This window comes from Budorcas taxicolor, chromosome 25 (assembly GCF_023091745.1).
Source record: "Budorcas taxicolor isolate Tak-1 chromosome 25, Takin1.1, whole genome shotgun sequence".
In the NCBI taxonomy this organism is placed as follows: Eukaryota; Metazoa; Chordata; class Mammalia; order Artiodactyla; family Bovidae; genus Budorcas; species Budorcas taxicolor.
In genome coordinates, this window is record NC_068934.1 from 15,109,840 (window position 1) to 15,115,625 (window position 5,786).

Consider the following 5,786-nt stretch of genomic DNA (forward strand, 5'->3'; position numbering starts at 1 on the left):
ATAGTGCCTAATTCATCACTGGATGGATCTCTAACGTTTACCCATCACCTCCTGAGAAGATAGCATTATGTTCACCCTTTCTTTCTATCTTCACAGCCAGCCAATAAAGAATGAGTCTAAATTTTGCAGATAAAGCATACTAGAAAGAAGAACTTTATTCTAGATATGCTGACTCCAAAGCACCTACTTTTTCTATAACATCATATTACACTTCAGTTTTATCGTTATAAGGGCTTGCCAGGTGGCTCAGTTGTAAAGAATCTGCCTTCAATATGGGAGACCCAGGTTTGATCCGTGCATTGGGAACATCCATCCCCTGGAGAAGGGAAAGGCGACCCACTCCAGTATTCTTGTCTGGAGAATTCCATGGACAGAGAAGCTTGATGGGCTACAATCCATGGGGTTGCAGAGTTGGACATGACTAAGCGACCAACACTCACTCATTCACTCACGTGCATTTCTAAATTAATTTGATGGAACCGTTGAACTCAGGATTTAGACTCAGGTCCTTGCCATGATCCTGCCACTATAAAACAGAGGTCATTCATGCTATTTTACTGCAAAGGTGAATACAATATTCTTAATCAGCATAGATTTTTACCTTATAGCCTCGGTTTTGCTTCACATCTTAAAAGCATCAGAAAAAAAATATCGGTCTTCACACTTCCTGACAGCTGGAGAACAAGAAAGTTAAGATGGATACCTTGAGAGTTTGCATTAATAAAGGTACAATTATACTAGGCATGAAGAAGAGACATGCAGAGCAGCTTTCTGTATTTAAATGAATTGTTTTGTGATGCAAATTAGTACACTCTGCACTAATGAAGTGAATTCTTTAACTGCTTGAGTCATTTCTGGTTATCATTAAACCATCGAAACCCCATGAAAAGAATTTACAACTGAAGATGCTGAATAAAACAAGGTGTTGAATAAAACAAACCCATTATAAGTTCATTGAATTGATGCAATTCAGCTATTGAAAAGTAAAGTTGTTAGGTTCTCAGAGTCCATATTGTAAAACAGAAATAAAAGAAATGGTCTCAGCCGAGGAAGAAACAGCTCACGACTAATGCTCTGAATTATACTGAAGCCAGTTACTAGCCAAACCTCTTTACATTTCTATCATTATTCACTTAATAATAATTCATTGAGCGTCTATGTGCCACACACTAAGGCATGCACTTCAAATTCAACCCTGGATCCCTGGAGACTGCCTTCAAAAAAGACAAAGTCTAGTATGGAAGTAGATATGGAGGTTAACAAATGTGGGGGTTTTCACAATTGTTTCAGTGAAGGTGGAGTGCTCTCAAAAAGCAGTGGTTCTATGAGAGAAGATATAGTAATATCTATTTATGCCTGGGAGTGAAGCAGACTTCACATGGGTGTTAGTTTTACTCTCAACCTTGAAGTATATGAGGTTGATAAGTGTGTGAGGTTTAAGCATTTCAAAGACACAGAGTGAGGGAACTTCCTTGACAGTCCAGTGGTTAAAACTCCATACATACAATGCAGGGGGCGTGGGTTCCATACCTGGTTGAGGAACTAATATCTTGTGTAGTGTGGCAAAAAAAAAAAAAAAGGCAGAATAATGATAAAGTGGGGCATGGAACCAGAAATTCCACCGAGGCTTGATCAGAGGAAGAGAGGGAGAGAGAGAGGACTAGGTGGGACCTAGAGATACAATAAGAGAGAGGTCAGCCATAGTTACTGTGGGTTGTGGATGTCATATTTTAGTTTAGCCTTTTTGCTAAAGGAGCTGAGGAAGCACTGAAAGATACTAAGTAGGAGAGAAATAAACCAAATACTCTTTTCAGAAGTCTGTTTTTTGAGGACAGCCTCCAAGGGACTGTGATGCAGACAATGAATTATAGAAGTCTTCCTCCATTGGTCTAGTGAAAATTATGTACCCACACCAAGGAAGAAGGAATGGGAAAGATGGGGAGGGAATCTTAAACTGGCTGCTAAAAAATTATTTTTATTGCTCAAACCCGCTGAGGAGTTGCCTTTCAAAAACGTTCTCAGTATCTGAAAAGTAAATGCTTTAGAAGTCACCTAAGACAAATATGCTCATGGCGACCACAGAAAATAATCGACTTTTAAGTCCATTAAGTCCAGAAAATAATGGACTTTTAAATAATGGACTATTATCAGAAAATGATGGACTTTTAAGTCTATGGGCTTCCCTGGTGATGCAGATGGAAAAGATCTCCCTGTAGCACAGGAGACCCAGGTTGATCCCTGGGTTGGGATGATCCCCTGGAGAAGGGAATGGCTTCTCCAGTATTCCTGCCTGGAGAATTCCATGGACAGAGGAGCCTGGTAGGCTACAGTCCATGGGGTAGCAAATAGTTGGACATGACTGAACAACCAACATAGTTACATAGTTTAGGTCTATAGGTGACTGAGGCTTGCAGTGTAACCTAAGTGGTTCCGTTCCTGGTTTATGTTATCAGCTTTTATTAGCTGGAGAAAGCCAAATAGACAGAGCGAATAGGATAGGTTGATAGAAAGAAGATAGATAGATTCTTAAAGAAATAGACCATATGATTGGGGGATGACAAGTCCAAAATCTGTGAGGCAAGCTAGCAAGTTGCAGATCCAGATAAGAGTTGATTTTGCATTTTTGATTCTAAAGGTTAGAAACATGGGCAGAATCTGTATGTTTCAGTTTGGAGTATAAATTCCTTCTCTGAGAACGTTTGCTCTTAAAACCTTCAACTGGTTGGGTGAAGCCCACCCAAAATATGCACAGCAACTTCTTAAAGTCAATTGATTAAAAAAGTTAATTGTATGTGAAAAATATTTTTAGAGCAACATCTAGACTAGTTTTTGACCAAATAACTGGTCACCATTGTCTAGCCATGTTAACACATAAAATTAACCATGATAAGCATTCAGCCTTGATTTAAAGTTGACACAATTTTTATGTCCTTAATTCCAAGTTTATTGTGCTAAAATATTTGGATTTTACTTCACCTTAACTTTTTAACATTGCAGTTGCTGTAACCTTGATAGTTTTAACTAGCTTCATTCTCTTATTTCAGATCATCCCAGTGGTTTATACATCTGACCAAGCTCTCTTTTTGAATGGTATCATCCTTCTAAGACTTTTTAGCTTCCTACTAATTCCCTTGACAAACATCTATGGGCAAGTGTTTGTTCCCCTTTAGGTTTGTTAGGCTTGACTAAATTGGTCAGATGTTTTTAAATTGATCTTGATACATATTTCAAGATGATCAGTCAAATTTATTGAGTTGTGTCAAATTACCAAGCATTAGGCTAGGTGACGGAGGGAGTGAGAAAATGAAGATACTTCCTTTGCTATCAAGGAATTGTTTTTCCATCTACTGCTATTAAACTGTACTGTAGAGTCCAGCAGTTCAGTGAAAAACAAAGCATTCAGGGTGTGGAAAGGATTTCTGATGGAACAGTCACTCATTTCTATACAGAATGTGGTGACCTGCCTATTCTCAGGGTTTCTCTGGTGGCTCAGTTGATAAAGAATCCGCCTGCAATGTGGGAGACCTAGGTTCAGTCCCTGGATTTGGAAGATCCCCTGGAGGAGGGCATGGCAACCCAGCCTATACTATCTGCTGCTGCTAAGTCGCTTCAGTCGTGTCTGACTCTGTGTGACCCCATAGACAGCAGCCCACCAGGCTCCTTTGTCCCTGGGAGTCTCCAGGCAAGAATACTGGTGTGGGTTGCCATTTCCTTCTCCAGTGCATGCATGCATGCTAAGTCACTTCAGTCATGCCCAACTCTCGGCAACCCCATAGACGGCAGCCCACCAAGCTCCTCTGTCCACAGGATTCTCTAGGCAAGAATACCAGAGTGGGTTACTATTTCCTTCTCTGAGTCTATTCTATGGGAGGGGGAAAATGTACACACACACACACACACACACACACACACGTTTCCCTGCCATACTAATCAATCAATAGGCCAGTGATTCTTTTCAAAAAAACCTATTGCAGAAAGTAAAAGATCTTTCTTCTTCATTCTCAACAAAAAGTTACATTTATTTCAGAGGTTGTTATGCCTACAGACTGAAGGATAGAGAAGGATACAAACACCAAGTATTGAAGTTCAACAGTACCAGCAAGTTTAGATATCTTTCACATAGTTTAAGAATGTTTTTCGGTTGTATGATTACTTTTAACCCATGGGAGTTTGAACTGAGGAGCTATAGTGTTTTGGTGCTTGTAGAAGTTGCTATTAAATAACAATTTCTATTCATGAATCATTTATAATTGAGGGCAGTGCTAGTGCTAAGTCACTTCAGTCGTGTCCGACTGTGTGTGACCCCATAGACGGCAGCCCACCAGGCTCCCCCGTCCCTGGGATTCTCCAGGCAAGAACACTGGAGTGGGTTGCCATTTTCTTCTCCAATGCATGAAAGTGAAAAGTGAAAGTGAAGTAGCTCAATTGTGTCCGACTCTTAGCGACCCCATGGACTGCAGCCTATAAGGCTCCTCCGTCCATGGGATTTTCCAGAGATGATGACAACTGACATGTTGACTTCTCTTCAAACTTTCTTTAGAAATGATGGTGCCTGGAAGATACAAAAGTATCTTTTTTGCTCCCAGTCTACCTGTCTCATAATAAAGAAACAAATTGTTCCTGAATTGGAGACACTCACTCATTTTCTAAGGTTTAATAATAAATTGGCAATGAGATGAGGGAATGTGTGTGATGATATGGAGAAGGCAATGGCACCCCACTCCAGTACTCTTGCCTGGAAAATCCCATGGTTAGAGGAGCCTGGTAGGCTGCAGTCCATGGGGTCGTGAAGAGTCGGACACGACTGAACGACTTCCCTTTCACTTTTCACTTTCATGTATTGGAGAAGGAAATGGCAACCCACTCCAGTGTTCTTGCCTGGAGAATCCCAGGGATGGGGGAGCCTGGTGGGCTGCCATCTATGGGGTCGCAAAGAGTCAGACACGACTGAAGTGACTTAGCAGCAGCAGCAGTGTGATGATAACAACAACAAAAAAAGCTTAAAATGTAGTTATCTCACTCCATGTTTTCCAGTGGTAAAACTCTCTCGCACCTGTGTACCATTGTTCACACAGAAGACATATCAATTTTAACCTAGTTTGATTAGAACCCGAAAGCTCCCAAGTAGCTAAATGATTTCCTCCCATTATAACAACTAATTTGACATTTATCCTTGTAAGAAGCAAGTAAAGACTAATGATATTCCTTAGGACAGAAACTCTCTTATGAAATATTGATATGTTTGCAAATATTTTTTTATGAGTAGAATGACTTGTTCTTTTAGATTTGTGGAATTTTAGAACAGGAAGAGAACTCAGCTTAATATCACATTCTTCAGTGGTGCTCAGTGCTGCAAACTACGGGTGAATTAAAAGTAAAGTTTGAGTGTCTTGTCATTTTGTTTTCGGCTATCATAGCACTTAGCATATTATGTAACTTGTCTATTTATAGCTCTGACTCACTATTATGGTCATGATTTAATTCAGGAAACAGAAAAAAAAAGAGTTGCTAGATATTTTTAGCAGGAAGAGACTTAATATAGAAGAAGAAAATGTACTCACAAACTCATGGGCAGAACTGGGGTCGCATAAGTCAGGGGACTGCCCTTGGACCATTAAATTGAAAGACACTCCGCTGTAGCTGGTACCCAGAGCATAAGAAGCCGTGGCAGCCTTTTTTAGCTGTTTTCACAGTTACGTTTCACACATGCAAGGTAGAAGCTCAGTGTTGGCCATTAGGCATGTGCCTCCTCCATGAGACTTTAAGCTCTGTACAAACAGGATTGA